This window comes from Myotis daubentonii, chromosome 1 (assembly GCF_963259705.1).
Source record: "Myotis daubentonii chromosome 1, mMyoDau2.1, whole genome shotgun sequence".
NCBI lineage: Eukaryota > Metazoa > Chordata > Mammalia > Chiroptera > Vespertilionidae > Myotis > Myotis daubentonii.
The window spans coordinates 99630064-99653192 of NC_081840.1; the positions used below are offsets into that span (position 1 = coordinate 99630064).

Consider the following 23129-nt stretch of genomic DNA (forward strand, 5'->3'; position numbering starts at 1 on the left):
ATTTGTTAAGAAGGACTAACAGAATGAACTCATATGAGGCTTATAACTAGAACGACATTAATTTTAATATTACAAAGTTAGTAAGTTAAATAATAGACACAAGAAAATTTAACACTCAGAAAGAGGTACCATGCCTACCTCATGGTTCTGAGTGCCTTCAGCCCACTCCTTTGTGACTGGAGGATGTACATGCTGCGTTTGGCTAGCTAGGTGCCTAAGAATTAAGAAGGCACAGGCTGAGCAGGGAGAGCATGACCTGAGGTGATCCCAGAGATGGCCTGCTGCAAGAAGACAGCATCAGAGTTCAATGCAGGGCATCTCCATACTATGAACTAGGAGGCTAGGGGTTCTCTAGAGGTGTCTTGGGTTGCTTTGTGGGGTCAGAGAATAGCTAGAAGTGAGCAGAGCACTGCACTCCTGACTTACAATTCCCTTTCACCTGTCTTACATACTAGGCTTTTATGTAAATTTTCTGAAGACTGAACTCAGCCTGCAGAGAAAAGGTGTTGAATAGCAAAATCTAGAGGAAGTCTTGGCCAGGCAGACAACAATGTCCATCAGATCTGAAAGACAAGGTGAGGATAAAATGGGAGAATGAATAATGAAGCTGGGGAGAAGCAGAGTCAAAAACAGGAAAGGGTGCGGTATAAGCCAAGGGTCGGGGTCAGGCCTTTATCCACAGAAAAGAATGCCTATTGTGGAGTGGGCCTGTCTGCTTAAAGGCACAGCAATGAAATCTTTCACCTAGAAGCACTCAACTGCTTAAGTCTTAAACTATAATATGCTACTTTCAAGCCACATCTCTTACCCTTTTAGCTCTCTAGTTTCCTTAAATCCCACTGCCAATCAATTCTCCATAAACCACCAATGTGAACCATCAAAAAAGTAAGACGGTCACTCCTCTGATTCAAACCTTCCGATGGCCTTTCCATGACACTTGAATAGAATCTTAAATTTTTCTGGTGGCTCTAATCTATCACACCCCTCATTAATTACCACTCTCCTCCTCACTGATGCTCCTCAGTGCCCTGGCTGCTCCACAAGCAATCTCTTGGCCAGGCTCTGCCATGCTGTTTCCTTACCCATGTGCACTACATTCCAATCTCTGCTCAGAGGACAATTTTTCAAAGAGTACACACACACACACACACACACACACACACACACACCTCTAGATCTGTATCTACATATGTTGTCTACCTCCTATGGGAAGCAAAATCCACATACTAGGCTTTGATTATTGCCAACTAGTGACTTTTGTGGTTTTTATTTGCATACTCTGTGACTAATGATGTTGAGCATCATTTCATGTGCTTATAAGCCATCTGTAAATCTTCTTTGGAGAAATGTCTACTCATATCCTTTGCCTAGTGCAGAACTTTGTTTTAATCACTGCTTTTATCTAGGTAGCCGCATCACCTAGAATGGCATCTGTAACATAAATGCTCAATATTTATTGAATGAACAAATGTATGAACCATACTTGATCTTAAATATGTTTAGGCATCAGGTTTTTCCCAAACTGCTCTGTATTTTTTTTTTACCTGATCCATCAAACATGTCCTAAGCTTCACTTCTTGTCTACTATAACCTACGATTTGATTGCCCAGCTTTGCATACTCCATTGCCTAAACTCTCAAATGTCTTGCCAGCTTGTCCTCAGCCTAACCCTATCTAAGGATTTATTTCCTCACTTCCAAACCCCAACCATCTAAAGATGACTGCTATAAAAAGCCCAACCATATGGATTGGAGACTCTGCACACCCCTGGATTTAGTAGGACCTTGCTCACTGCTGCCCTTAGCCTTTTGGGCTTCCAATCAGATCTCTCTCATATCCTATAAAATCCAATTCTAAACTTCCATTACTTTCTTCAAGCTTCAAACTCTCCACTCCACTCAGCAAGTGACATCACCTCCACAGAAACAAAAGAAAGGTTACTAACTCCTTCAGCTTTCTTCACCCCACTGACCAAGAATCAATAACCCACTCTTACCTCTGTCCTGGTAGTGTGGCAGTCCCTCTTCGTACCCAAAGCTAACAAAACTCAAGCACCCATCCCACCTCCTTAGGAATATGATGCCATCATTTATCCTCCTCCCCCCTCTACGTATTCAACTTCTCCTTCTCGTCTGGCTTTTCTTCCACTGCATGAATGTTTAAATCTCTCCCATTTTAAAACAAACAAATGAACAAACAAAACTAATATACTTCCCCAAAGTTTCTGTCTCTCTCTTGCACTATCCTACTTACCCCTTTCTCTGCACAACAGAGTGTCTTGAAAGATAGTCTGAACTCTGCCCACCTCTTTAATTCACTAAGTAACCCTCTGCAATTTGTATTTTTTTAAATATATTTTATTGATTTTTTTACAGAGAGGAAGGGAGAGGGATAGAGAGTTAGAAACATCGATGAGAGAGAAACATCGATCAGCTGCCTCCTGCACACCCCCTACTGGGGATGTGCCCGCAACCAAGGTACATGCCCTTGACTGGAATCGAACCTGGGACCCTTGAGTCCACAGGCCAATGCTCTATCCATTGAGCCAAACCGGTTAGGGCTGCAATTTGTATTTTGCCTGCAAACACAAAACTGCTTTATCCAAAACACAGATGACTTCTTAACTGAAAATTTATTCAGAATTTACTAGACCCGTCAATTTTATATTGATACGTTTAATCTTAAAATGCTTGTCTCTTGACTCCAGTAACATTATTCTTTCCTGGTGTTCTACTTTTTTGGACCTTTCCATTTACTACTGACTATGTGATCTGAGAAAAGCCTCTATATGTGGTAGAGCTGTTAAAAACATGGGTGGGCTCTATTGTCAGCTTGGCTGCCATAACAAAGTATGTGCCTGGATGATTTGAAGAACAGAAATATGTTTTATCACAATTTTTGAGGCTGAAAATCCAAGATCAGGATGCTAGCGTGGTCGAGTTCTGGTGAGAGCTCTTTTCCTGAGTTGCAGGTGGCCGTGTTCTCACTGCCATCACACAGAAGAGATATCTGACGTTTCTCTTTCTTCCATAGGTATGAGGATTCCACCCTTATGGCCTCATTTAACCTTAATCACCTCCTTAAAAGCCCTATCTGCAATATAGTCACATGGAGGGTTCAGGCTTCAACAAGAATTTGGGGGACATACAATTCAGTTCATAGCAGCCAACAATAATGATGTTCTTCTAAGTTAAGTATGGTAAAACCAAAAGTTATGTAACAACTACAAAATTCTAAAGTGATAAAGAAAATGGATGTCACATGAAAAGATCAGAATACAAAGCTTTATATATACATCTAAAAATATGCATATGAAAATAGGAGTGATATTCAAGTAAAATAGTTTATTTCTGAATTCTGTTAGATAATTAAAAACTTATTTTTCATAGAAAAAATATATAAATCAAAAGTTTCAACTAGAATCTGGAGAAATCAAGATGGCGGCATAGGTAAACACTGTAAATTGCTGCCTCCCACAACAACTTCAAAAATACAACTAAAAGACAAAAGAGACATCATCCAGAACTACAAGAAGGCTGGCCGAGTGGAAATTCTACAACTAGAAGGAAAGAGAAAAGCACACTGAGACTCAGAGGAGGTGTGGAAGTAAAGTGCAGAGGTACGGAGGCGCACGCGGCAAGGGCTGGCAAATGAGGATGCGGCTGTCTTTTTGAATTGGGAGGGAGTCACAAGACTCCAGTTCCAGGAAGTCTCTGGGGACCCAGACTCATACGGGGAGAAACTGGACTGTTTGGCACCAGTTGGAACTCAAGGGCAGCTTTCTCTCAGAGGTGCTTGCAGCGATTACCGGGACACTGAGACTCGGGGCCTCTTAGGGCAGGGCTGAGGATCAGCCATAGCTATTTGCTCCGCCCTGTTGATTCCCTGAGACCCTGCCCCACCCAAGCTGCAGCAGAGGCTTTTGTATATGAATACCCTGGCCCTTTGCAATCTGAAAATTACCTAACAAACTGCAGCTGGGCCAGACAGACCCAGAACTTCCAAGAGAAGACCCAAGGCCCTACAGCAGCTTGCACTGCTTCACAGCTGGGCCTCATCTGGGCACCTCCAAACTCCAAACAAAGAAAAGGAATCTGCAAATCTCTCCATAGCGCCTGCTGGGTAGCCTCAGGCAGAGTCTAAATTAACACCTCCTTATAGATCCAAGAGCCAGTGTGCCCAGTGGTCAGAGTGGGACCATCCAGATTATAACTCCTCAGATCCATAAGGGACACACTCAGGGGGAAGACTCCGTGAGCACCAAAACCCCACTGAAGCAAGTCTTGCCCCATAAGGGTGTCTCCAGCACAGAAGTTCTCCCACCATAACCACAGCTGATTCTCACAGCTAGATGGCCTGGAGGTCAATTCCTCCCAGTGATACCTACAACAATCAAGGCTTAAATACAACAAGACTGTGCACAAAGCCCACAAAGGGGTGCACCAAGAGTGTCCACCTCAGGTAATTAGGGAGGCTGAACCACTGGGCCCTATAGGACACCTAGCACAGAAAGCCACTCTACCAACACAGGGAAGCATAAAAAATGAGGAGACAAAGAAACAGGTCACAAATGACAGAAATGGAGGAAAGCAAACTACTGGATATAGAGTTCAAAACCACGGTTATAAGGTTTTTCAAGAATTTTCTAGAAACCACCGATAAATTTTAGTGAGACCCTGGAGGATATGAAAAAAGACCAACTAGAAATTAAGCATACACTGACTGAAATAAAGAATAATATACAGAGATCCAACAGCAGACAAGAGGATCCCAAGAATCAAGTCAACGATTTGAAATATGAAGAAGCAAAAATACCCAACCAGAAAAGCAAAAAGAAAAAAGATTCCAAAAATATGAAGATAGTGTAAGGAGCCTCTGGGATAACTTCAAGCGTACCAACATCCGAATTATAGGGGTGCCAGAAGAAGAGAGAGAGCAAGATATTGAAAACATATTTGAAGAAATAATGACAGAAAACTTCCCCTACCTGGTGGAAGAAATAGACTTACAAGTCCAGGATGCACAGAGAACCCCAAACAAAAGGAATCCAAAGAGGACCACACCAAGACACATCATAATTGAAATGCCAAGAGCAAAAGACAAAGAGAGAATCTTAAAAGCAGCAAGAGAAAAACAGTGAGTTACCTACAAGGGAGTACCCATACAACTGTCAGCTGATTTATCAACAGAAACTATTCAGGCCAGAAGGGAGTGGCAAGAAATATTCAAAGTGATGAATATCAAGAACCTACAACCAAGATTACTTTATCCAGCAAAGCTATCATTCAAAATTGAAGGTCAGATAAAGATCTTCACAGATAAGAAAAAGCTAAAGGAGTTCATCACTACCAAATCAGCATTATATGAAATGCTGAAAGGTATTCTTTAAGAAGAGGAAGAAGAAAAAGGTAAAGATAAAAATTATGAACAGCAAATACATATCTATCAACAAGTGAATCTAAAAATCAAGTGAATAAAAAATCAAGTGAATAAAAAATCTGATGAAGAGAGTAAACTGGTAAATATAATATAACCAGGGGCATAGAAAGGGAGTGGACTGACAATTCTTGGGGGGAAAGGGGTGTGGGGCTGCAGGAAGAGACTGGACAAAAATCGTACACCTATGGATGAGGACAGTGGGAGGGGTAAGGACAGAGCGTGGGGTGGGAACTGGGTGGAGGAGAGCTATGGGGGGAAAAAAAAGGAACAACTGTAATAATCTGAACAATAAAGATTTAATTAAAAAAAAGTTTCAACTAAGAAAACTACTAAGAACAAGTCTAACCTTCCGTTTGTTTCCTGCTTATATCATTGCCATCCATATTAACTAGGATATAGGCTACTCTGCTGTAACAAAACCAAGAATATTGTGACTCAAACAAATGGGAGTTTATTTCTCGCTAATGCAATAGTCCAGGGGTAGACAAGTGGTCCCAGAAGATGGAGAGCTCTCCTCAGTCCAGAGACTAAGGTTCCTTCTTTCTTGTCCCACCAATACCCGGGGGCACTGTCCATGTCTGGATAATAGAAGCTGGCTCACCAATACCTCATTCACGAGCATGAAAGAGAAAGAATATGACAAGCAGATTTTTACATTTTTATTTATTGATGGATTTGAGAGAGAGGAGAGAGGGGAAAGGAAGGGAAAGAGAGGGAGGGAGGGAAAGAGAGAGAGAGAAATTGATTTGTTGTTCCACTTATCTAGTCATTCATTGGTTGATTCTTATATGTCCCCTAACTGGAGATTGAGCCTGCAACCTTGGCATATCAGGACAGTGCTCTAACCAAGTGAGCTACCTGGTCAGGGCCAAACAAGCAGATTTTTAATACAAATATAGTAAGTTGCTCACATCACTTCCACTCCCATCCACTTGCCAAAACTTAGACAAGTAGCCTCACCTAGCTACAAGGAGCCTAAGAAATACAGTTTCTAATGTAGGTGCTAGGTGCCTCACTAAATATCAGAGGTGGAAGTGCAACCTTCCTATTCTGGAGCAGTCATCTCCTTTCTAAAGAAATAATTCTAAAGGCTCATCCAGTTACTGAATTCAGCTCAAAGTCTATGATCTCTGGGTGATACACAATCTCTTCAACAGATATTGATTTGGCTCCATCCCAGTCCAATGACCTTTGCTCTCCACCACCCAATGCACATTAGAATGCAAGTAAGATGAATGCAACTAAGTTTTCTATTCTGAAAAGAAAATAGTGACAATTATATACTCTTACCAATGATGAAATACTGCTGGACAGGAATGGCAAAGACTCCCTGCTATACCAGCAAAGCAAGTCCCTTGGTTAAACTTATTTCTGTTCTCTGGGTGGATCTCTTTCTCTGGCGGGGGGCGGGGGGAGGCGGGGGGGACGGGGGGGGGGGGGGCGGAATCTTCTTTGTCAATGTGTCTGTTGGGCCTGGCTTTGCCTCTGGAAGGTTCTATTTTTCCATTATCCTTTCTGGCTATATATGAAGTGGATATGGGAGAATATGTGCTCCAAAGAGGCAACAAAAAGCTGATACAAACTTGGGGATCAAGGATTGCTTTAGAATTCACTGTTAAACCACCACAGGCTTTTCAAGGAAAACTTGTAGCATCTTTGACAACATAATACTCTCAAAAATTCAGTATGTATGTTTGCCTTCAGTCAGTGCCATATGAAAGTAACCACAAATGAAGACTTAGTCTGGTCATAGCTAATAAGCTTGTCATTTCTCCTCTTTTATTTGCTGGCCTCTATGGTAGAGCCATATCTCTCTCTCTCTCCCTGGAGGTCTCATTCATAATGGGAGGATTTACCATCACATCCCATTTACAGAAGGGCATGCCATGTGACTTTAAATGGTCCTTCCTAAATAACACATGCCACTTCCAAGCAGCTGGTTCTGCCATATCTCTTTTTCCCTCTTCCACAGAATGTCCCCCAAAAGTCTATTTTTTCAGCTTAGAGTAAGAGAGGATGTGGGACAGAGTCATAGGCATGTCATGATTAAGAAATAAACCTGTTGTTGTAGGGAACTGAAACTGTATTTGTAACTGGAGCTTTATCTAGCTTAATTGACTGGTTCAGGTGAGAAGGTAAATCCTTAATTTGATCCTTGGCTGGACTAGCTTCCACTGTCTGTCCAAGAAAATCTAATGGGAGGTTCTGAGAATGAATCTTCCTCTTGTTGTTTCAGATACAGGAGCAATTTTTTCAACCCTGCAATACCCATATTACTATTCAACCTGATGCCTAATTCAGAGCACAGGCTTAAGCAGAGGGAACAATATCCTTTAACAAAATGATATTCCCTTCCAACTCTCACTACAAACTGCTAACTACATCTCTTCCTATTTAGGGGACTACATTCTACAAGTACAGTTCTCCCTTGCTTAACAAGTATGAAATTCAGCTTTGTTTCAGCTATATGTGAGCAGTGGTCTCTTCCCTCAGTAATACATAAATATTATGGTTACCTGGATATTAGCATTTTTCTTCATGGAGGTGTGAACCAACACAGAATATTAATATTAGGGGGCCCAAAATGTAGTCAAGAGTTCATTAAGAAAGTCCGATTTACCCATGTTCACATCCAGATGAGGTTTGAACATTTGAACTTTCACACTTGCCTTAGAACTACATCCTAGAACTTGTCCTGCCTTGTTACCATGTCAATGCTTACCTCAGAGTTTCATTATCTGGATCTAACCAATCCTCTTTGAACTAGTCATCACACCATGTTAGGCAGCCAACAGGAAATGTTTCTTTTGTTCCAGCTTGTGGTTTTTGCCTTTATAAACCCTGCCTTTATTAAGTTCTCTCCAGACCTTAATCAAAGTTGTTATTTGAATTGTGTCTCTTGGATTACAATTGTACCTTCAAATAAAGGCTTTTTATTCTTTATTATAGCCTAGGCATTTTTGGTTGACAAAGATAAAAAACAATTTTGTTACAATAATTAAGTTTTATAGAAACTTGGGAATCTTCAACTCTTAAGCCTAATTATAATCCTTTTGCCCAACCCCATTGCACTAACAAAGGTGTCTTCTTCCTTCTCCTCTTAATCCAAGACCCACAATTTCATACTACCAATGGTCCAAATATATATAGACAATGGAAGTATTATATGAAACATTAAAATTTTCAACTACATCAAGAATTGAAATGATCAAGTATCTTCAAACAAAATGATAACTGATCAAATATTTAAGTAGATATTCTTTTTTATCTAATGAAAATGACAGTGTGGCTTAATTTTGAAAGATCTAAAAACCTAAATTCTAAATCTTATCTCTGAAATTGATTTACCTGGGTAAACTGATAGTCTCTACTTAAAACTTCCAATCTAGAAAATAAGTGACAATTACCAGTTCCTACCACCTTACAAAAATGATGTACTCACTTATAGTAAGACTAGAGGCCTGGTGCACGAAATTCGTGCGGGGGGTGGGGGCGGTCACTCAGGCCTGCCTGTACCCTCTCTAATCTGGGACCCCTCAGGGGATGTCCGACTGCCGGTTTAACCAGCAGTCGGACATCCCTCTCACAATCCGGGACTGCTGGCTCCCAACCGCTCGCCTGCCTGCCTGCCTGATTGCCCCTAACCACTCCCCTGCCAGCCTGATCGACACCTAACTGCTCCCCTGCCAGCCTGATTGCCCCCAACTGCCCTCCGCTGCCGGCCTGGTCGCCCCTAACTGCCTTCCCCTTCCGGCCATCTTGTGACCACATGGGGATGACCGTCTTGTGCGAAGGTGTGTAGTCACTTGCATATTACCTCTTTATTATATAGGATGAACTCTAAATGTTTCAGGAAGGAAATTAAAAATCTTTCATTTTGTTATGTTATCATTTTGTTTGTTGTTAAAGTCAAGTCAGTCTGAGGTTAATATCAGCATGGATAAAAAGAGAAGCAGGCTTTAAATTTACATAAAAATGGCCAAAGAGAATAATATGAATTCTAATTAGAAAATCAGAATAAATTGGAGTCCTATCCCAAATATAAATCTATCAGACTGGCAAAATGAATGATGCTGGATGGGATGCCTCACCCAAGTATGTATACTCAAATACAGCCAAGAGCCATCTCTTTGGACTACATTTGGACTTAGTGTTCTCAAAAAATAAATTTGAAATAGCAGATAGTGTTTTCTTATAGTTTATCAAAACTCAGTGAAGTTGCCACTCAAGTATAATCACAGTAATATTACAAACGCTGAATTACCAATTGATTCAAATGACAATATGAAGTAGGTATTGGAGGAAACCAGACTGTCTCCCTAAAATATGTCATTTTGACATATTATTTGAATTAAAGGTACTTAAGAAATAGCAAGTACAAGGACACTGACTCTCCTCTTTTCTTCCTGAAGGCAAGACACTAAACTCCCATGTCAAAGGTACCCCCACTGTATCAGGAGGAAGGAAGACATTATCACCAGAGACAGATAATTGAGAAGAGAATCTGTACAAACAAATCTTGTTAAACTAACCCATATCTTCCTAGTCATTTCTTCACCACATACTATCTCTAGCCCAAACCTCTTTTTCTTTTCAATTCTTCAAATTTACTGTTTCTTTGTCTAAAATATATAAACATTTCCTGCTCTGATCACTTCTTTGGGAATTCATTCTTTGGTGAAGGCTACCATGTACATGTAAAAGTTTAATAAAATGCGTGCTCTTCTCCTGTTAATCTCTCTTATATCAGTTTAATTCTTAGGCCCAGCCAGCAACCCAATGAAGGTACAGAAGTTTCCCTTCCCTACAATGTCAAGAGATATACTTAGTTAGGTTAGGCAGATTTGGCGAATTTATCCAGAAACTGTCAAATTTATTTATTAATTAGAGAAGACTAACTGGAGAAGCAGCATAGGCTTAGAGAAAATAGTCAAAACTACATTAGGAATTGGGTGACCCTGAGTAAGTTACTTAATATCTTTGCATCAATTTCCTCATCTATAAAATAGGGATAATAACCCCATTTCATAGGACTGTCAGGAAAACTAAATAAGATAGCAGTAACTGTTAACTGTACAAATCTTCAAAGCACCAAGATATCTGAGAACTAGATTTGCTTTTGTCACATAATCATACATATGGCAAGTCACTTAATCTAAGTTTCCTCATCTGTCAAACAGTGAGGATAATGCATGCCCTATACATTTAGGACAATCACATGTGAAAAGTACTTTTGAAATATATAAACAACAGTGTACTGTGATATCATTAATTCAATATGTACAAAAATGCAGGGGATTCAGTCTAACAAACCTGTTACAACCCAGGATTATATAATATCCAAATTAAGTTAATTTTACTAAGAAAAAAATTTATAATTATAAACAAACAAAAAACTAAACACATTGGCAACCAAAATATTCAAGGCTTTTAGCTACAAGAATTATTTTTCATGCAATAAATGAACCAAATTAGCTCAGCTCTCCAACAAACAAAAAGCAGTTCTACTTATTTTTTATTCAAGTCAGGTGTTGGCTAGTAAGTACAACCACCGCCTCAATTTCAAAAGAGGGGTGGTTATACATTGCAGGATTTCTCAACATTAGCAGTATTTACATTTTGAACTAGATAATTTTTTGCTGTTGGGGTTATCCTGTGCATTGTAGGATATTTAGGAGACTTCCTGGACCCCCACCAAGTAGATGCCAGGAGCAGTGCCCCACCCACACACAATTTTAACAACCAAAATTGTGGCCAGTCATTGCCAAATGTCCCCAGGGTGAGTCGGGGGAGGGGACAAAATCATCCCCAGTTGAGATCCTCTGAGCTAAAATCATAGTAATATTCCAATATTTATCTCACATTTCTCTCTATATATTGATAGCTTAGAATGCAGCTTGACCCTAGCAGTTTTGCTATATAAAAAATAAGTAAAGAATGCTGCTTGTAGAGTAGTAAAATCTTAAGAATTATAGGCATAGTAGGGAATTATGGTTAAATTATCACTTCCATCAACAGGTTGTTTTTGCTTAATGCTCTCTAAGAATTTTCTTCTTGAGTATTCTTTTGGGGAAAACAACTTGGTTAACATGTCATTAAAGTTTAGTCTCCAGAAAATGGGACTTTGGAAACTCAGGGATTTAATTTCACAGAAATAAAAATTACTTGTTCTCCTGTGCAAGTCTCAGCAGTCCACACCTGGGAGACCTTCTCCCCTTCACTAACAGATGGTGACCCATCTGGGACAAAAACACCTGGAGAAGAAATAAAGAAGTATCCCTTCCTGCCATTTTCCTGAAGCCCAGAAAGCTCACCCGCAGCCTCCGGACCTATAGGACTCCAAGGGCAAAACAACAGTAAAAAAAGAAGTAACTGGCATGGATCATGACGAGAAATAAAATTTAACTTCCCTCTAACTGGGACTTCTGTAATTCATCTCTCTCTCCCCCCTATACTGATTCTTGTATGTAAAGCTCACTTCCCTTTTTCTGCATTCTGCTGCGTTGGATGCTGGTTCAAACCCAAACCCAGGACTGGCTTCCTGAGTGTGGGGTGTCCAGCCATGGCCCTCAACTGGGGCAGGACTAAGGCTGCAGCAGCCACTGCCCACATCCAGCAAACACTGGGGTAGGTGCACCTGCACTCCCTCTGCACCATTGTTATGGGCAAAAGGAAAATGCACGCACACTGAATGCCGATTTCCTGAGTTCTGTGTGGGATGCGCCCCTGCTCCTTTTCCTATTCACAGCGGCTACATGCTCAGCCCAGCACTCAGAGGCTTCCTCCTCCATGGTGCCTGGCAGAGCTGTGTGAAGCCTGGGCACTGAGATTCACTCTCCTCTGGCAACTCCTCACCTCCATTCTGACAGCTTATTCAGTGTCCCTGAAACCATATATCCCTGGTGCTGAAACCACCTGGGGTGGGGGTGGGGATGACAGGGGATGCTTAAAACTAAGAGCCCCCCAGCTCTCACTTTCCTCTGCCTCCAGTTTCCCCTTCTGCCTCTCACTGCCCTTTCCCCAGCAGACTGGGCTCAGACCTTCAGAAGGCTTCTTGGGAATGTCCCCTTCCCCAGCAGCCTGGCACTATCCTCCCCCCACCCACTCACACCCCACCATCCCCTGCCACGGAGGAGAAGAGGGCACACCGATTAGGAGCTCCATTGGAGGAAGTCATGTTGCTTGAGGGCAAAAATATATTTTAACTTCTGTTACAAACACAACTATTGTGTTTCTGACTTCATGCAAACATTACTACTTGTCACTAATACTCCTTTCACAAATATAATAGAAAAAAAGCCTCAAGTGTACAAATACTCAAATAAAAAACAAAACAACTTTGTTACCTAATCTTGAAAACAGACTACAAACAGAACTGAACCCCAGGGCCTGGGTGTTAAATCTCCATTCAGCCAAATTAACAGAAAATACTCCCCCTTTCTTAGGGGAAATTGTCTCACACAGTCAAGCCTCTTAAGAGACCAAGACTGTCAGAAGTATGAGAGACAACAACAAATTACTAGCCCAACTATTAAAGGCAAATTTTTAAAAAACAGAATTTTTCTACCTCAAATAATAGACAATAGACATCTCTTATACATACAGACACAAGAATGAATGCCTACAGTAAAGTCAAAGGCCATCAGAATCTCTCATATGAAATTAAAGACCCCACACCTGGGCAACTGTAACTATTTGGGGGGAAGTCTCTGTCTCATGTGGAAAGGGACTTTAGACTGTGGTTAAATGTGAGGACACCAGTCCGCTTAAACAAAATGAATGGGTAATGGGAATGGCATGAGGGGCAAGGGGTCACAGGCCACTACAAATTCTGGTCTATGATAGAAAACTAGGAAATATAAAATACATTCATGCCTCCCTCAGCTATAAAATCTCCCTCTCAAGAGGACGAAAGAAAAAATTTTTTAGGTTTTTATTCTCTCCAAAGTCAACTGTAATACAATCTCCATTCACAGTGTCTCAAGAGTGCCTAGTCTGGCAAGGAATTTTATTCTGGGTTTTTCATGGAAAAGACTGTCTGCCTTTAACGTACTAATATTTGGTCTCCAAAAGAACTCTTATCTCAGACATCTATTGAAATATAGATTCTGAGAAATAAATCTTATCTAACTCAAACTATCTGAGCCGATCAGTTTAATTCATTTCACCTGTGATTTACTAAATCTGGAATTTCACTCTATAATGCTTGTCTCCCTGGAAGTATGCCTCTTAAAGTATCAATAGATATGTCAATAAAAAGCCCATGTTTCTAAAAATTATGAAATATGTTTGCCAATCTAGGAAATAGTAATTGCTTACTTTTAGCATTTTCTCCCTAACTAATTCCTCCAGAATTTGGCAATTCTTAATCAATAAGTCATGGCAATATGTTTCTTTGCATAAATCCAATGAAGCCAGTCTTCACCTGTGGTCTTTTTAACGAGGACTTTGACTGAAATGCCATGTTTAAGAAAGACATGCCTGGACTCTGAATGTCACCAAAAAGCCTTAAGACACTGAGATTGACTTTCCAAAGCCGATCAAAAGCCCATTGCAGAAATGGCCCACCAACGTGCTTAGTCATGTGGTTCATGACAATCTATCCAACTAAATTGTTTTCCTAAAAAATGGCAAAAAGGAAACCTCAAGACATCTTTGAAGACCTCAAGGACTTGAGGACTACCCAAACCTACAAATATTACAGGCAAAGCCTGATAACAACTGGCTTGGCTTCTCTGCCCTAAGGGACTGACTATAATTCAATCTAAAAATTCCTTATGAAAGATTCCAGTAAAACAGATTTTAAAAAGCTTTTATAATCTATTTAATCAATTACTATTGTTGTTGTGTTTATGCAACTAATCAGGCCAAACTATAATTGAACTTAATACAGTCTCTTTAAAAATAAGGATAGCCCTGACCGGTTTGGCTCAGTGGATAGAGCGTCAGCCTGCAGACTGAAGGGTCCCAGGTTCGATTCTGGTCAGGGGCATATACCTTGGCTGTGGGCATATCCCCAGTGGGGCGTGTGCAGGAGGCAACTGATCGATGTTTCTCACTCATCAATGTTTCTAACTCTTTATCCCTCTCCCTTCCTCTCTGTAAAATATCAATAAAATATATTTTTTTAAAATAAGGATAATCTTAGAAAAAAATCATGTCAATAAAAACCACAATGCTCAATTATAAATACTGGACTCCAATACAATGAACTGGCTTCAAAGTTTTGCTTTTAAAACTGTGTCTATACATATGCCGAAGCAATTTCTTCACTGATACAGCTCCTAGGGCACTTGAAACTAAAGAAAAAATGAACAAATGGGACTACATCAAAATAAAAAGCTTCTGCACAGCAAAAGAAACCATCAACAAAACAACGAGAAAACCCACTGTGTGGGAAAACATATTTGCCAATGACATATCTGATAAGGGCCTAATCTCCAAAATTTATAGGGAACTCATACAACTTAACAAAAGGAAGATAAACAATCCAATCAAAAAATGGGCAAAGGACCTAAATAGACACCTTTCAAAAGAGGACATTCAGAAAGCCAAGAGACATATGAAAACATGCTCAAAGTCACTAATCATCCGAGAGATGCAAATCAAAACAGCAATGAGGTACCATCTCACACCTGTCAGACTGGCTATCATCAACAAATCAACAAACGACAAGTGCTGGAGAGGATGTGGAGAAAAAGGAACACTTGTGCACTGCTGGTGGGAATGCAGACTGGTGCAGCCACTATGGAAGACAGTATGGAGTTTCCTTAAAAAACTGAAAATGGAACTCCCATTTGACCCTGTGATCCCACTTCTAGGAAAATATCCCAAGAAACCAGAAACACCAATCAGAAAGGATATATGCACCCCTATGTTCATAGCAGCACAATTCACCATAGCTAAGATCTGGAAACAGCCTAAGTGCCCATCAGTAGATGAATGGATTAGAAAACTGTGGTACATCTACACGATGGAATACTATGCTGCTGTAAAAAGGAAGGAACTCTTACCATTTGCAACGTCATGGATGGAACTGGAGAGCATTATGCTAAGTGAAATAAGCCAGTCAATAAAGGAAAAATACCACATGATCTCACTCATTCATGGACAATAGAGACCATTATAAACTTTTGAACAATAATAGATACAGAGGCAGAGCTACCTCAAACAGATTGTCAAACTGCAGTGGGAAGGCCGGGGAGGGTTGGGGGGCAGGAGGTAGGGGGGTAAGAGATCAACTAAAGGACTTGTATGCATGCATATAAGCATAACCAATGGACATAAGACACTGGGTGATAGGGGAGGCTAGGGGACTGTCTAGGGCGGGGGGATAAAATGGATACATATGTAATACCCTTTGTAATACTTTAAGCAATAAAAAAAAAAAAATTTAAACCTGAAAAAAAAAAAAAAAACTGTGTCTATATATTCCATACAGATCTCAACACCTAATAACATCACAAGAGATGTTCTTAAATATGAAAAAATCTTATCAAATTGTCATTGCTTGATTTCATTCCAAGAAAAGCCTTGTATCTAAAAGTCTTCTCAACTGTTTTATAATTTACTGTATGCATTAACCTTGTGTTTTACGTTTTTCCTTCTATTTTCATAGAATATATGCTTATGTCCTTATTTACCTGATTATTACCAATATAAGCCTCACTTTAAAAGCCATCTGCATCACCATGTCCTAAAATAAGACTAAATGGTTTGGACTTACGGTTGAGTCAATAAAATATGGACAGTCTATCGACTTCACTTAAAACTGCTTTCCCTTTTCTCCCAAATGGTTCAGACAAACAGGTCCCACAATTTCTCACGGGAGAAATCTTAGAATATTTCCCTTAGCTTAATTTAAGTTAAATATGATAAACAAAAAACAGACAAATGTGATACATATACCTGAGGGAAGCCACTCTCTTCCATCCTAATCTAAAACACTGTAAAATTAATTCTTCCCTCTACTACATAGGTTTTGCCCTCTCACCAGTCCTTTAGTTGCTATAAATCTCCTCACCTTTGAATTACACCTTTTAACCTTCTTGCCAAGTTAGTCATTTCTAGAATACAACAAGAATGCCAGCTTGTCCGATGCATCATCCTCTAAACATGGCCTATTCCACTTCCCAGAGACATCAAACTTACACTTTGCAAAATCCCTTACCTTCACAAATACTCCTTTCCCTTTTGTTCCCTCTTCCTCTACCAGATAGCCTTGGAATAGACAGGTCTATAACCTTTAACGGCCTAAAGCAGTTACAAAAAATAAAGACCTTCAGCCATTTACCCTTGTACTATTGCAAGGCTTAAGTTCTCTAAAAGGGGAATTGATACCACTGTACTTAACTAGTTATTAATAATAGGAAAGGAGCAAAGAGGGAAGGCCAGACATTAAACACATGCCATTTGGGCAGCTTCACCAGGAAGCTGCAATTCCGCACTCCCCAAGGAACCACTGGCCAATTCCCTGAAAAAAAAAACAAACAAAAAAAACCCCACAACAACAAAAAACAACAGGGAAAGGGATCCAACAAAAGTAAGATTGATGCATGTTCAGTAAAGCTGGAGTGACATAGGGAAGGTACTTGTCTGTCAGTCAAACACAGGGACAGAAATTGTTGGCCAGAATGGGCATGGCAACTGCAAGGTCATGAAAGTTTGGGAATACTTGATTCCCTAAACAAAGGAGTTCTCTCTCTTGTTGCTCCTGTGCTCTTGGCTTCACCCGCATTTCCTCCATAGCCATGTGGCACTGCAGTCCACACATGCAATGGACTGATGGACTGCAGCAGGGAACACAAACTAGCTAGCCTGATGCTGAATTGGACTCTACTCCAATATGGAAAGGAAACTCTGGACACTGACTGATTTAAGATCTACTGAACCCCAGCTACAATAAAAGAAACCACAAGAAGTGGAATTTTAAAAATTATATTTAGTGACACTACATAGCATCATTGATATAGATGCATGGTTTTCTTAAGAAACAATTTCATATATTTACATTTGTTCTCTTAACATGAGGTAGTAGTTTTTAAATTTGTTTATGTAATATGAATTTTCAAAGGAACTTTTATTTTATAAGTTATTTTTCCTATTTCATATGATGCTATATTTCATATGGTTCAGTGTTAGAAAGAGTGGCTTCTGTTGTTTTCCAATAGGATGGCTTACCATCACTCCTTCTCTGCTGGGAGCTATCTGAAACAACAAAATAACCATCAATCTGCCCTCACTGAGCCTGAACTTACAAAGTGACAAAGCCTGAGAAATCAACAGGCCATTTAAGATTAAATTCTACTTTATACCATATCTAATATTCTTAAGGAAGCTAAATACTATTGTGGTATAAAGAAATGCTCATCAACCCTAGCAGGTTTGGCTCAGTGGATACAGCACTGGCCTGGGGACTGAAGAGTCTGGGCTCCATTCAGGTCAAAGGCACATACCTGGGTTGCGGGCTCAATCCCCAGTAGGGGGCGTACAGAAGGCAGCCAATGAATGATTCTCTCTCATCATTGATGTTTCTATCTCTCTCTCCCTCTCTCTTCCTCTCTGAAATCAATAAAAATATATTTTAAAAAAAGAAATGCTAATCATTTCAACTCCATTAAATTTACGGAAGCTACAATAGCAGATTTAAAATGTTGTGAACTGCAAAATGAGATGGCACATCATCTCTACAATATATTTGTGGAAGGTTCCTGTTTAGAATTACTGGTGGCCCTAACCAGTTTGGCTCAGTGGATAGAGCGTCGGCCTGTGGACTGAAGGGTCCCAGGTTTGATTCCAGTCAAGGGCATATACCTTGGTTGCAGGCACATCCCCAATAGGGGGTGTGCAGGAGGCAGCTGATCAATGTTTCTCGCTCATCGATGTTTCTCTATCCCTCTCCCTTCTTCTCTGTAAAAAAAATCAATAAAATATATTCTTTTTTTAAAAAAGAATTACTGGTAGATTTGTTTATTCAGATCAACACTCCCACTGGAAGCAAAAAAGCTAAACAAAATATAATTTTATATACTGTAATAAAAACTCTGAATTTAACCATAAAATCTATAATAGTGCAGTTTTACCTAATCTCTTAACAGCTCAAATTTGAAATACTCATGTTAGGAAGTAATAAAATTGTGATAAATGAATTGAGGTATAGTATACCCTGAAAGAAATTTACAGAAATAAGATTCTTATTTTGTGTGTGTATTGTTCTAGTTTCTACATTTTATAATGTTCACATATAAGATATTTAAAGAGATGATCATCAGAGGAATCAAACTTATTTCATTATGCGGAACTTTGGAGTGAAAGACTGAAACTGGTGGAAACCTGACTAAATACTTCACACAGCCCCTCCATCACCCTCTATTATGCAAGCTGCAGCTTTTCAAGCCAACTCCCTTATTTCACTAGTGAGCCCTGTCAACACTGAGGTAATAGAACTGGAAAAAACTCATCAATCCACAATGATATTCAAATATCAGAATATATTTCATTTTGTAAAAATTTTATCACTGCCAAATAAAATTAATGCAAATACAGTAATATATGCAAGATTTTGAAGAATTCTTTTTTGTTGAAAAGGTTTGGGAGAGCCTCAAATTCATCCTGCAATTGCTTAGGCATTCTTTTGCTTCTTTGAACCCTTCATGCCCCATCTCTTAAGTAAATAGGGCGGAGGTGGCTACAGAAGGCCAGAATGAACTAATCAGCATGCATTTATGCAGTTAGTCTACTCTAGCTTTATTCCCACAGGTTTTTCATCATACTAAGTTCCTTCAGGAAAAATGCTGTTTTATTCATCTCTAACCTCCAAAATTTATCCAAATGTCCTGCATATAAAGTCATCCCTAAAGTCTACATGGCAGGCATTAGATTAGGGACTAGAATTAGAGAAGTGAAAGAGATATGTATCTCACCCTCATGGAACCTCATGGAAGGGGAATACTGAATATTGGCTGCATGAACAGAATCAAGTAATTAGTGACCAGTTAGCACAGCCCCGTTGCCTATGTTCTTTTTTGCCTATTGCCAACCAAGACTTAGATGAGAAACAACATAGTCTTTCCCTTCAGGAATGTAAACGTGTGTCTCCAGCCCTGATCATTCTCCTGAGCTCTATATTCATATACCCAAATGCCTACTCAACATATTAACATGGAGGTAGTTACAGAAATTAACTGCATGGACTCTGAAGACAGACTGCTTGGGTTTGAATCCCAGCTCCATCACTCACAAGCTAGGTGACTTTCGGCAAGTGACTTTTAACCTCTCTGAGCCTGTTTTCTCATTTGTAAAATGGAGACATACAACTGTTATAATAATTAAATGAACTGATATGTAAAAATGCTTAAAACCCTGCCTACTACACAGTGTATGCTTACATAGTGCTTACTATTATTAGCAGCACCAGTACTAATGTTACTAGGCATCTGAAACTTGTCCAAAACAGAAATCATGATTTCCTTCTCAAACCCCTTTCTCCCTTCTCAATAAACAGCATTACCTTCCAGTTGTTCCAGCCTAAAACCTAAAAGTTTTAGGTTTTAGAGAAACCCACATTAGTAAGTCCACACCAGCAGCTCTACCTTCAAAAGTATATCATGAATTTGACTACTTCTTACCATCTCTACCAACTACCTCCCCTAGCCCAACACACCACCAGGTAGTACAGCAATAGTTTCCTATCTTCCCATTTTTAAGACTCCCCATTCCATGACCCTTCAATTAATATTCTACCTAATAAAACAGAAATCAGATGCTATTACTTTAATGCAAACCTTCCAAAGGTTTCCCACCACTCTTAGAATAACATCTTTACCTCATCACAGCCTACAAAGGCCCCACAGTCTGCCTGGCCCTCCAACATCATCTGCCATCACTTGCCCCTTTCCTTGTTGTTTTCTCAACACTGTTACCTTGCAATGCCTTGGCACCTCAGGCTTGCTTCCACCTCTGAGCATTGTTCCATTGTTGTTCCTACTGTGACGCAGTATTGTTGCCTGGAGCATGGACTGTGAGGTCAGATTGCCCAAATTCAAATACTGTCTCCATCACATTTTAGCTGTGCAACCTTGAGCAAATTCTTAATCTTTCTGTGTCAGTTTCCTCATCTATAAAAATGGGAATGAGTACTTACTTCATAGGGTTGCTGTAATAATTTAATTTTGTGTTTATAAGAGTGCCTCACATATAAGCTGTACTTAAGTGTTTACTGCTGTTATTATTCCTCCCCGAAATGTTCCTACCTCAGGCTCTTCTTCCACTTCAATTGACTCAGCTGTCACCTCCTTTGAAAGGCCTTCCCTGATAGACCTTAAAATAATCTGTCCTGTTCTCCCCGTCTGTTTTTCTCTTATCTTCCTTTATATCACTTTATGTGTCACTATTTGAAATAATATTATGTACTTACTCTTTGTTGCCTATTTCCCCATGGAACATGAGCTCCACTAGGTTGGAGATTGTGTCTTGTTTGCTGCTCTAGTTCTAGTTGTGACTTAGAACCTGACTTTGAATGCACACATCTCTTATTTCTCTTTTCCAGGCTTGGGGACCAATGAAAATTTCTTAATAGCAATAACAAACTTCATGACCTCATTTGATCCTTGAAAAAGCAACAGCAGATATACCATCATCTCCCATCTTAGAAAAGTCCAAGTTTGGGTGACCTGTCTTTAGACGCAGAGCTAATAACTGATAGAACAAATGTAAGGATCCCTGCTTTCTAAGCCTCCTCAATCCAAGATGGAAGGAAATTACACCCCTGAAACTGAATTTACAGAAATGTGACCTTTCAATCTCCTGAAGTGTGTATACATGGTACATACTTTTGAGTATGGTACAAACTCATTAATACTGTATTAACACTTGGCAAGCCAAAAAGTTCAAGGAGTCAGATATAATGATGGTATATTCTAAGTTTACACAGCAAAGCCCCTAAAACTCACAGTACATCTGTACTGAGCATAAAGTACTAGTTTCAACACTCTAAAAGCTTTCTCTGAAAAACCCAAAGGGGGCTGCGTAATTGTCCAGATCATTGTGATAATGGTACCAGTTATTTCTTGATCCATATTCCACCAAATTCAATGAAGTTCAGACCACACCCCAGGCTCAAGTGTTGTCTGGGATCAGATTAGCGAGGGGGGCAAGGTGAGGAGGCAGAATTGTAAAAAAGGTCACTGTCTACAAGACCTTTGTCAAATAGCCATTGGCCAGTACATTCTCAGAATAACCAATTGTCTTCATAAGCTTTCTTCCAGCAAGGTTATGTGTTTGTATTACCTCACATGCTCTCACAATTCCTATTCCTGTGGGAATGACAACTAGGAAGGCCAGACTCTGCTTCAACGCCATTTTACACAAAAAGAGAACTGAGGCAGCAAGTGGGTATCTTTACAAATTGTCTTAGGCGATTTGGTAACTCCTGGGGTCGCAAAGGAAGCCTGATATGGAATCTCTGAAGGAAACTTCTACCCCAGACTTAGCAATGTCAAACTCCTGGGCTGAAGGGAATCAAAGTCCCTCCGACAATGAAGAAAAAGGAGGACTCTCCTATTTGGACCTTCCCCCTGGGATGACCTCGCTCCCAGGCTCTGAAAGCCCTATAGACACCAGGAGAAAAGGCTGGGGCCCCGCGCAGCGGAGTGCGGCCTCGCTGCAGGCACTCCTGGCCCTCCCACCACAGAGGGCGCGCTCCCGCCCAGGCAGCACCTGTCCCTTAGCCAGGTTCGGCGGCTCTCCGGTCGCACCAGGATCTAACAACCCACAGCCACTACCAACACCAGGAAGACGAGCAGCAGGGAGAGCCCCGCAGGCCCGGGGAGCTGCAGGAATCCTCCAAACTTACAGTTTTCCTACAGCGTGCGCGTCACGGCGAGGTGACGTCACGGGACCCAGCGTTCGGGAAGGTCAACCCTCAGGTCACAGGACCACACGGGTCCCACGGCTCCGCCCCCAGCGCGCCCGGCGAGAGACACGCCCCTTTCCTCGGAGCCCCGCCCCCGTCTTGGAACGCTGGGCGCGGGCGCAGGCGCAGACGGGGTGCAAGGCCGCCTGCTGCGGGTGCTTCGCGCGGCCGGGTGCCCAGGGTGGGGCCGCTCGGGAGAGCTGCGTTCCAAGCGCGTGACCCGCAGCTGGGACATCAGCAGAAGGGAGCGAAGACCCCCGGAGGCACAGCAAACCAGCTGTTTGGGAGGGGGTTGGGCAGGACGCCGGAGTTGAGGCAGATTTTCCACAGACACTGCTGTCTTATCCTCACGTGTTCGTTAAAAGTTCTCCACGTGTGGGAACAGCCGTGTGCTCTCCGCCGGGTGCCTGCGGGTTCTCGCCGAGAGGTGTCAGGTCTCCCATGGGCCCGCCCCGGCCCCGCCCAGCCCCGCCCCGCCCGGGCTTCGCTCCAACCGGCCCCGCCCCGACTCGGCCTGCCCCGCAGTCCGCCCTGCAGGCTCCTCTCGCGGCTGCGGCGGGCGCCCAGCTCCCTCGCCCTGTCTCCTTTCCATCTCTAGCCTTTCCCTGAGACATTTTAGTCTCTCCCCCTCCTACCGGATTCCCCGTGTCGGCTTATCTCTGTTACATTTAATAGAAGTTGATCCGTGTAAACAAGTATGTACACTTCTTTGCTGGTGTCAACTTTCCACCACCTCCCACCCGTGTGATGACATCTCGCGTGCCCAGCCCCAGATTTC

The 23129-nt window shown here is 41.1% G+C and overlaps 1 protein-coding gene across 13 annotated transcripts in view; it reads right to left on the reverse strand.

Moving 5' to 3' along the window:
- ZNF438 (zinc finger protein 438) overlaps positions 1-22757 on the reverse strand; it is a 221356-nt gene extending 198599 nt beyond the window's left edge. For 12 of the 13 annotated variants that reach the window (XM_059712296.1, XM_059712287.1, XM_059712276.1 and 9 more), the window contains exon 1: positions 22292-22757. The gene's annotated coding sequence lies outside the window, so the exon portion shown is untranslated. Of the gene's footprint in view, positions 1-20360; positions 20556-22291 lie in introns of all 13 variants that reach the window. The other variant, XM_059712258.1, reaches the window with a different exon arrangement.
- Positions 22758-23129: the final 372 nt, after the last annotated feature.